This window comes from Phalacrocorax carbo, chromosome 2, assembly GCF_963921805.1.
Source record: "Phalacrocorax carbo chromosome 2, bPhaCar2.1, whole genome shotgun sequence".
NCBI classification, from domain to species: domain Eukaryota; kingdom Metazoa; phylum Chordata; class Aves; order Suliformes; family Phalacrocoracidae; genus Phalacrocorax; species Phalacrocorax carbo.
The window spans coordinates 144,858,477-144,869,939 of NC_087514.1; positions in this window are offsets into that span (position 1 = coordinate 144,858,477).

Consider the following 11,463-nt stretch of genomic DNA (forward strand, 5'->3'; position numbering starts at 1 on the left):
TCAATCCAATGCTTAATTTTCTTACTTTTAAGGTAGGATGCAGTTCCTCTAGGGAGTATATTTAATCACAGTCAAATTCTGTTCAAAAAGACTTAATGAATAAAGAGGAGAGACTAATTTTTGTCCTACAAAGAATCAGAAATGTTGAAAATTTAGCCATACAAATACCAGAAAACAAAATACTGAGAATTTTCATGAAGCAATAACGTGGGGGAAATTGTCATTTCTACAGTTTCAAATATTTCACATTGCTTCTGATTTCTGTATTTTACATAACTTAAATGTCAGTATGGAAGTCATTTTGATCTGAAAATCCAGATTGTCCTTTTCTTAGAATAGTAACATTGGAAGTTTCATGCTGTTTATGTAAATATTCTTTTCTTTTTGTAAGCTAAAATACAGACCTTTTCCCATATTTTGGTTTAAACATTTTTAAGCAAGAAAGATGTTTATCAAAAAAATTCACTACTTATTCAGTTGTAAATTCTACAGAGTCCCCACAACCAGCAAAACTAGGACCTTTTTCCCTCTTTTCCTCCTATTCATGGGTGAATTTCCTTAAAGTGTCTATAATCTTTGGTGTTGTATTGCATACAAATCTGGGCATAATTTTCTTTGCCAGTTGTCAGCTGAAAACACCCAGCAAAGACAACCTGATGAACATTATGGTTTGCCCTAGTGCTTTCAGCCTAGCATTTTGATCACTAACAGAAAGGTCTGATCCAGAGGTTTAATATCTAGGTTTTTTAATGGTCTCTGAATATCTACATGAAAAACATTACAAGGAGAAAAATTATTACTTATTAAATTCTGACTCCTTGTGCTAGTAATATTGCTCTGAAGCAAAACCTGTCCTTGCTAATCTCTCAATTTTGTATTTAGTTTTGTTGCTTTTCTTGATGGTGGTCCCATATTTTCCTGACTTTTTTGCTCTGTTTGGTTATCATGGGAGAACCCAGCTCTTTTTTCATTTTCAGGGTTATCCAAGAGGACATGTACACAGACAAACCTTCCTCAAACTAACTGCAAGGCTTTTCTTTGCCATCCCCTCAGCCTAGTGCAAGGGCACAACTTGGTAGTGCCAGAGAGCATTTCTGGCAGGTAGCACCCTAGCAGACAGCTGAATAGGTAAACGTATGATGAAAACTTCATAGAAATGGAAGATAACCTCCTGTGGCTGCAATGTACCTTCTCATATATCTCACACACTAAAAATAGGCTTTATCTACAATTTGTATTTTTTATTTTCTGTGGGTTTCCTATTAATAATGGACAATAAGCTAATTTTAAAAAGTCTCTCTGTGTGCTTTGGCTCTCTTATAGCTGAGTTAGCAACTCTGACTACTCGCTGAGATGACTGGTAGAGCTGCAGGCCCTTATTGCCAAGATCTGCAACATATTTTTCCCTCACTGGCAATGAGCAGCTTTTTCTTCTTCTTTTAAAGCCTCTAGGTAATAGCCTTATTATTCCAAACTCATGGAGAGGGAAAGACACCCAAACAGACATCAGATGAAAGTCCTGCATTTAAAGAAATCCTGAGTTTTTTGTTTTAATTTTAAAAATTCCCTTTACGCCTGTGGTTATTCTTTTCAAAACTTTAGTTACTGCAGCCAAATTTCACTTTTACCTTCCACCTCACATTTTGTGCTTCTCCCCAGTTACCACTGGAGCTGAGAGTCTTGCAGGACCCCTGGGACTTTGAGAAATACTGCCATTTTATCCACAGAAGCCTGAGTCTCATACATTAAAGGTAGCAAGTTTTACCTACCTTCAAAATCAGCTACTTAAGTCCCCTTTGATATTTTCCATGATCATACAGGAAATCTTTGGAGAAGCAGAGACCTAAACCTGGAGCACTTGGTATTACATGATCTTGTGTATGGTTGACTGCAGGTTATTGACTGGCCAGATGATGTCAGATCTTCTTAAAGATCAGCAACTCTTTTAAGACTTTTTGTGGTTTTGGGAGGTGAGGGACCAAGAATGTGGACTTATTCATATCTGGAAGGGGAATGTGCATCCTGCATTTTGAATAGTGTGAGGAAGCAGTCTACCACAAAGCAGGGGCTGGGGAACATCCATGGAGTGCAATCAGGGAGCTTTTTCAGAGGTAATGAATCATGCAGTAAGTAATAGATTGGCTTTATTTACCTGCAGACAGTTTTCTTACATCTGCAGAGGTAGAGCTTCTGTCAGGAAACATGTATTAATGTTCTAGCTGACCTGTAGTTTTCAGTTGTAGTAAGAAAACATGAGCTTTTTGATTTCTCAGGTACCATAAATTGGTTTTTGTCATTGGGATACTGCAGCATTAGAAACAGTGTGTCCAAAGACTACTTATAAGCTGTTTTTCAGTGTCTGAGAGAAATAATACAGCACATAAGTGGTGCAGGAATGTATATTAATCAGCCTCCCCTATTTAAAACTTTTTCATCATGCTTCCAATTTGCCCTACGTAAATCTAACTTATTCACGTGGTTCTCATTAGCATTTCATGTCTTTAAGAATCCACATGTGAAATGATTTTCTTTTCTCCAGCTTCACCAGAGCAAAAGTTTGCATTCAATTACTGCTACAGTATTTGCCACTTTAAACTAAAGTGCTCTGTTTTGCTGAGTTGAGTCATCAGTAAAGGGTATGCAACATCCATCTTGTAACCAACTGTAGTCAGACCCTTTAATTAATGGCTTGGGATTCTGCTTTGCCTTTTAAAAGGTTCAGATTAGGCTGTCTAATGAATATGGCCACAAAGCAATTGATCAAAACTAATAGAGGCGATAGTTAAGCCAACGTTACGTAAACCTCTTGTTTGTTTTGCATGAGTAACGTAAGGAAGCATTGCAAACATTATTGATGCATTATTTACTTCACTGGAATTTTAGCCAAATACTTTGCTGTGGTTCAAAGACAGAGGCTTTAAGCCATATTTTCCTAGAACTAAGAATATTGCTTATTCATCTTCCATTTAGTGTGATATTACAAAGGTGCTGTTCTGAGAGTTTTTTGATATGGCAAATCTAATTTTAACTTAGCCTTTAACCTTTTTGCAAGGGTATGCTACAGGTTTTACATCACACATGAAAATAAAACAAAAACCAATTTTATCCTATGGGATATTTTCTTTTTATTACTGAAACAAGCCTTATGTACTAATTAGGCAGAGTTGGAGATCAAAAGATAAACTTTGCATTTTTCAGTATGTTCATGGTGTTCTTGTAGGCAAGAATTAGGTCAGAATATGAGATCCATGCTCCAAATGCACAGTAAATATTTCGCATTTACACAATATAACAATATATCTTCTAAGCTCTTCTCAATCTTTAGTTACAGAAAATTTCTATCATCTGAGCAAGGGTTTCAAGATAAAGCTGTATATGAAGATCATGTAAGATTAATTTGTATATGGCAATTATTCTGGCACAAGACTCTCAATTTTAGATCTTTTTAGATCTGCAAATAAATGTCCGAGCTCCTTTTACATTTTTTTTTCTGTCATGAAGTAAATTTCTTAAATATTACCCATTTTTTCAGGTTCAGTATTTATGAGAATTTGTATGGGAAGGACAGTTTAAGTTACTCATAAAAATCCTTGAAAGGAGAACAATTTCTTGAAATGATATGCTAGAGGTGTGGCACATTCCATAAGATCAAGGAAAAGCTATAAAAAGAAACAAAAGAAGATATAAGAACGTTTAGTAGACTAAATGTAGATCCCATGAATTGGAATAATTTCCACATAAGCACAGAATGGTGTGAAGGCACCTCTGGAGATTGTCTAGTCCAACCTTCTGCTCAGAGCAGGGTCAACTACAGCAGGTTGCTCAGGGCCACGCCCAGTTGGATTTTTAATATCTCCAAGGCCACAACCTCTCTGGGAAGCCTGTGCCAGTGTTTGATTATCCACAGAATAAAAAAGCTTTTTTTCTTATGTTTAAGCAGATTTTCTTGTATTTCCGTTTGTGCCTGTTGCCCCTTGTCCTATCACTGAGCACTGCTGAGAGGACTGTGGCTCAGTCTTCTTCTTTACTCCTTCCCTTCAGGTACTTATACACTTTGATAATATCCCCCCAGACTCTTCTCCTCTCCAGGTGGAATGGTCCCAGCTCTCTCAGCCTCTCCTCACGTGTCAGATGCTCCAAGGCCTTCAGCATTGTTGTGTCCCTTCTCTGGACTCTCTGCATTATGTCCATGTCTTTCTCGTACTGGTGAGCCCAAGACTGGCACAGCACTGCAGAGGCATCTCACCAGGTCTGAGTAGAGAGGGAGGATCACCTCCTTTGACCTGCTTGCAAAGCTTTTCCTGACACAGCCTTGGAGGCTGTGGGCAAATTTTGCCTGACTTTCAACATCTGCAAAGCAAATGATAGCATGTAACCTAGCTACTCAAAGATGTCTTTATAATGAATGGAGAGAAATAGGAACATCTATTGGAAGTAGGATGAATTGCATCCTAGAATTGTGTATTTCTTTCTATTGATAGTAGAGGGAAACTAAATTACTAACTCAGATTAGGGGTCTAGCTCTAAATAAGAGACATTCGACCTCTAAAGCACAATTTAGAATTTATGAAGCTAAATCCAAGAAGGGAGTCTGCTTTGCCTAACTACTTGGCACCTTTTTCCATCTAGCTCTTTTGGAGAGTTAAAATAATTTTCCTGAGGTTACAATTTACTAAGGAATACTTATGTTTGGAAAGATGATCAGAGAAGAAGAAAGCACTCATCTTTTATAGAAGAACCTGTTGACCAGAGAATTCACCCAGGTGGTGGAAGACAGACAGATCCTCCTCAGCCTGGAGAAGTTCAAACCTCTAGCCCCTACTAGCCAGAAAAATATTCAAACGACTACCATATAACTTATTTAGAGCAGGGTATTTTCCAATGTGGTAAAGCCAAATGACAGTAGAGAAAAGAGATGCAAGATTCACAATGGCAGCTAGAGATCCTGACTTTCTAGCTTTTGCATAGGCATGGACAGAAAGCTTGTTAAAAAAAAAAAACGTTTATTGGCATCTTAGCATACAACACCACTTGCATAGGGAATCAGATCTCTCAAACACGACCACCAGTTGCTGTCCAGCAGTGACAGGGGTCTCTGCTGCAGGAGTCCTTGCAGCAGTGTCTTTGAGTGGGTTGAGATTCCCAGAGCTGCTGCTCTGCTCAGTTCTAATCTGGTTGGCTTGTGGTCCTACATGACCACTCCAGCACATGATTATCTGAACTACATACAAAACAACTCTTAAATATCTTAACTACATACATAAAAAAAAAAAATTTGCTTATGTGACCATTTCTGTAGCTGCAAGAACAATTTCTACTATTTCCAAGTGTCTTGTCTATGTACACATATCTGTTCTACAGCAGAAATAGCCTGGGCATCTCTAGGGCAGTCCAGCCAGGAAGCTAATCAACACATCTGAGCATACGAATTGTTGCCTGGGGACAATCTCTAGCACTGCCTGAAATTCCCATCTGGAGAGTTCCTGGCACAATCAGTCAAACACTTTGCTGTGGAATAGCTACATCAAGCACCCTTTTCAAACCAGTCCACTGTCTCAAACCAGCCTGTTATCTCACTGAGGCAAATGACCTGCTGTGGGGTTCTTGACTACCCAGGGAATTAATGTCATCTGAAGTGTGCACAGAGGCACAGCCCTGATACCCAGCTACACCACCATTAATACTACAGAACAAACTACATTTTCATACTTGTAACTCACTCACAACTTAAGTTCCACAGCTCTTACCACGTTACCCACCAATGAAAGGATTGTCCCATGACTTGTTCACATGAAATGCACTAATGCATTTAGTGCTTCTGCAAAGTAGTAAATCTAGTTTTGAGCATTACTGGATACCACAGAATTCAAATTAAGACAAATCCATTGGAAATAACCTTTATTAGTCAAATTGCTTGAAGAGAAAATTTTTCTTTAATTGTACAACATTTCACAAACAGCTTTCCAGCTTAATGCCTCGTTCACCCATTAAACAGAAATGTGTTGCTCTGAAATGCAGAAATTTCTGCAGGAATGCCAGAAATAGATACACACCATGAAAAGCTCCACATAGCTTACATCTATAGTTCCAACAATAAGAAAAATCAATTTATTTTTCAAAAATATTCCAATGGCAAAAAAAGCAGGCTTCCTCCTTGTTTTATGTACAAACCAAGGTAGAAGTATTATTTTTTAATTACATAAAAGCTGTAATGAAATTGCAAAGGAAGCCAGTAAAAGAAATGTAGAAATTAATGGTTTAGTATGAATTTCAAGGCTTTTCACTTTCATAAATAACTATTTCAAAATATGAAGACAAATCGAGTCATTAATGAGAGGGAAAAAATAACGTAAAAACATGAGACTGCTGTGACGAGAAAGAGATATGAGGGGTGATATAGATTTATTTCATGTACATCTGAAATACAGACTTTTTTCAGATCACTGAAGAAAGCCAACCCATGCAAAGGGAATCAGAAATTAACGCATTTTCCTTTTAGACACAAAAATGCTAGTGTCTAAAATATAAGATCCCAAAATAAAAGCAATGAATCAGCATCATAAGAAATTAAGAGGTAAGTGTTAAGATCCCCTCAACTTATTAAAAATGCAACTGTGGTGAAGAGGTACTCTGACAAACTGGGATTCCCAGAAGAAATGTATCTGTCACACTCAGTTTTGGTAAAGAAAATCTTAAAAATTATATTCATTTGTGTAAGTTGTCAGTTTTCTTTGAGAAGAGGGAGAGAGGGGACATCATTGCTTTTTTTTCTCTTTTATTTACAACACGATCTTTCAGTAAGGCAGAAATTGCAGTGAACAGATGTGGGAGGTCCAGACTTTGCAGAATTAGTAAGGAAGCTGCGGGAAGAGAAAAACATGAATTTGCCTGCTTTCTATAAACAGCTGAATATGCTTGAGATGATGTGATGGGGAGTACATGGCATGTTGTCCTAGAGCAACAGCCCTGCAGGAAATGTATCAGTCAACAGAGAAGTGTTTTGCTTTCTTTGAATATGAAGTTTCCAACACCGGTTCTGGTTCTGGTCACCAAGGCTTGATGAGCTCGGCCCGAGTGTTCAGGATGGCTCAGTACAGGTGGCATCTATTTGCCCATGGGCACCTGCAGTTGCTCTGACTGTTGGAACACTCTGATTGTCTGAAACAGTCAATTAGATGCGGAGCTGCTTAGGTTGGCTCTCTCCCCACCAGGGGCAATATTTTCACACTTCTGTGAATACCGTCAAGTACACCAGCTGGCTCCATCCTGACATATATGTACTATGTATCCAGTTTAAAATTTTTGTCACTAGAAGAACATGCCTCAGTGATCTCAGATAAGAATCAGGACTATTACCTTTAAGTACCCACATCTGAAATTGAACTTGCTTTCAGACTGCCTTGCAGGAATGAGATGTGCTAGCATTCACAAGTGGCCCAAGAGACAGATAACATAGTAAATGAATAATTTTGAACTCAGTAGGTGGTATGTTTTATTTCCAATATGTCTCATGCCTAAAATATTAAGCTTCCCACAGTTAAAAAATGATTCACATATTCCAAATCACATTCTAAAGTCTACTTTCCGGAAAATTCCAGATATTTTTCAAGTTTTAGTTATGCTTTAAAACATTCTTGTAAAGTAGTCTGCAAATACATACAAGTAATTTTCAAGTAATTTCACTGTCCAGTATAATGCAAATGGCATGGGATGATAGCGTTGCACAAGTGTCTAGGACTGGGGAGCTGGAGAAGATAAAATCAGGATAGAATGCATCATTTAGGGACAAGAGTTTCTCAGTTCAGAGGACTGTTCAAGTTGAGGTGGAGTCTGCCTGACAGATAATATATAGCTTTTCCCTCCCCAGTTCCCAGCATCAAGAGGCATAATAAAAGAACTCTTATAACTTCATAATAGATATGGGTCTGGCACTCTGCTAGCTACTGAGGTCTCCCCAGGACACTATGAGAACATCAGTCTCTGACTAATAATTTGCTGCTGTGACATCTATGCATCTGGGAACGTGTTGCTGAGTTTTCATAATTGTGAAATACATTCTTGCTTTGTGTATGGATCAGGATGCTCAACATAGCAACAATTCAGACTTTCAGCGCTCCCTGATTCACTATTGCCTGCTATTTATTCCATCCCTATCTCATGCTAATAATTGTTGTAGATATTAAAAAAAAATACGTTGTATATTCCAGTGAATTATCAATGTCAGACAAATCATTTTGCTGACAAAAAGTGATATTGCTTATATGAGGCTCTCAGATACTTGAAGGTGGAGTAAGAAGAATAAGATTAGGATCTAACAGAGATTTGATCGCTGTCATCACAACAACAAGATGTTGACAGCTAGAATAAATAACTTCTCAGGAGCAACTTGTTAAACTGGGTTAAAAGAGGATCTGTAATGATGTGGCCTGCTCTAATATCTCCTGCCAATCAGATTATATTTTATTACTCAGCTGAACTATACAGCATGATTCAGTTTGTGCTAAACTGGAGGGGGTCACAAGATACAAACACTCCTATTTCCTGAAAGCATTTTGGCAGAAAATGGGGATAAGAACAAGAGCATGGTAGTTTCAGGAGGAAAGACAAAAGGTTTCATGAGAGTTATTTAGGGGTAGCAGAGTGCTGGGCTAGGGCCAAGTGGCCACACTTTGCCATCTAAAAAAAGTTCTCTGTGCTTTTGTGGTACACATCAGGAAAACCTCTTAAAGTATTATACATTAGCTTATACTACTGTTAAACGTCCTTGAGATTAAGGTATGGGACACCATTGCCCACTTCAAGCAAATAAAAGTCCTTCCTGAAAAATGTAAGAATTGAAAAACTTGCAGCTACCAAATTGAAGTCCACCCAAATGGCCAACAAGAAATGGATAGTGTTGGTCAGAAAAGGGTTGCAGAGCCAGAACAGGCATGGTAATTTCATAGCAATGCTAGAGCTAGTGTCCTGAACAAGTTATACTGAATCTTGTTGTTTAGAACATTACACCTACTTTTATGAACTGACAGAGCATGTAACTGAAAGGAGCTACTAGCTCTTAAGCAACCTTCTAATATGCAGCACCCTCTGTTTGTAAAGAAATATTTACATTATAGACAGTGTACCTTGTTTTTCTTGCTGGTAGCTGGACGCAAAGACATTTTGGAAGTGTTTCCTCTGTGTTTTCTCTTTCAAATTTCTGTATCGTTCCTCTCTGTGCTCTCTTTCAAACCAGCTTATAAGTATGTGGATTTCAGAACTGAATGCAGACTTTTGTAATTATCCGTACTGATACTAGGTTCAAAACCAAAATCAACACTCTCCTTTTAGTCAATGTCACCTCTTTAGGAGGAGATATTCGCCCTTCCTGACTCAGCATCTTTCTGACGTTGGACCCCCAAAAAAGGCCCACAAGTTGTTGGCTGCTCTTCCACAGCAGCCTGATGCTCAGACACTTCCACTGGAAGCAAAAGATCAACTTCTAGTCAGTGTGTAGGTTCAAATCCTATTTTTCAGTTTTTTTAGAACCTGCTCTTCTGACCGTAGTCTAATCTGAAATGGTGGTCCTCTGAAGCTGTGCTGCTGCACTGCAAAAAACAGAGACTGGAAGGCGCTGAAGAGTGCTTGGACGACACAGCCTGTCTCAGCATGGCAAGTTACAGCCTTACCAGGAAGTCTTACGTTTCCATCTCTCCTTCAACAGCTGTCTGTTCTGTTTCACACACATAGCTGTATATATTTTTTCATTAATTAAAATACCTGGCTGTCTCGTCTCATTGCTGTTTACCATTCCACTGGCATTTGTGTCAATGGCCGTGTTTTTAGCAATGATTTTGTGTGTAACCATGGGTGAAATCATTGAGTAGTAAGTAAGCAATGATCCATGAGGACGTTCTTGTACAAGCGCAACCCAGTCACCACTGCTAATAACCCATGCACAAGCATTTTAGATCAATCCCTGAAACTATTTAATATGTGCTCTACTACTAAAGTGCTATTTTAACCTTTTACACGTGAACATCTTTTTTTTCCTGCATTTTTGTCTCTGTGGGCCCATCTGAAATATCTGCCTGCTGAAACAGCACAAGGAAACTTAAAATCACAGAATAAGCCTGTATAGCTTGATGAGGATCCCAACAGTATCTATGGAGCTGGTGGTGACTGCATTGCTGAGGCAGATTAAAGAACGGAGAACTTGACCGGATTTTCGCTAATACCATCAAAACAAATCTTTAGCAAACCTGTTAGTCGCTGAGTCACATGCCCTCATCAGCTAGTTCCTTTCAGTTGCATTTTATATCTTTTTTTCCCTCATCTTAACCCATTCATGTCAGAGATGATGTCTTATGCTCTCTGAAAAGCACATCATGAGTTTGAAGCAAACTTATAAAACAAATGAAAAATACTTATTGTGCTATCTTTCCTACTGTTTTTGTTGTGGGTTGAAAAAAAGGGACGTGAGACAAGAGACAAGTAAACAACAACTCCAGTGCCTTTGACTTCTCTCAGATCACAAAATGAGAGGATGAGTTAGGGAATGGATGAAGGATTTAAATGTTGATAGGTAAATACAGAAAAGATTTTCTCGTATAAACCTGCATGCAATGCCTTTGAAATCTTTTGGTTTTCTTTAGCTTGGAAAAACAGCTGATTTGTAGTTGAGCTTATCCCATATTAACAGGCATGCTGGCATTAACTTGGGGAAGAAAGACTGAGAATTCTCCTCTGTCTCAGGCAAGTTATTAAGATTCACAGTCAATCTTTGCAGGAAAGGAAAACAACTGTGAACAGCAGAGCTGAGTTTGCTGAAGGACTCTGGGCTGTGGTGGTGGCCTGGGGGCAGCACGTTCGGGCAGACGTGTTTGTCTGTCACCAGTCAGCATCCTGAGGGACTCCCGGGGACCAAATTTAGGACCAGGCGATAGAAAGAAAAGAACTGTTTATTTAGGAAGGCCATGCCAGAATAAAGCAATCAGCCCTCACTCTCCAGCTCCAGGGTTCTCTACAGAGCTGCCTAAACCTATTTTCTGTGATGCCCTGCAGCTTTCCAACACTCCCAGTCCACCAAGGCTCAGATTGCAGCAGCTGCTCATAAACATGTGAAACCAACAGGCAAGGACAAGTAACTTCCAAGGACTTAACACTGAATTTCTAAAGGTTTGCACCCTACTTTGACCTTCTCCATGAAAAGTCCCTTTTCTGAGAACATTTTGGTCAAGTGCTTCTTGCAGAACTGAAAGGTAACATAGAGTTGTGATTAGCCTGGGCAAAGACAGAATAGTTTAAACCCTAGTGACCTTACACAGGTAGTCTAGACTTTACAACAGCCTGGGTTTTATAAAAGGTTTTCTTCTTTAAATTTAGAGTTAAATCCTCTAAACTATTCCTGTGAATAGCCAAACTCCTGCTACCTTTTCTGGAGCTAAGATTTTTATCCTTCATTCCATTCTTATTATGTTTCAATAG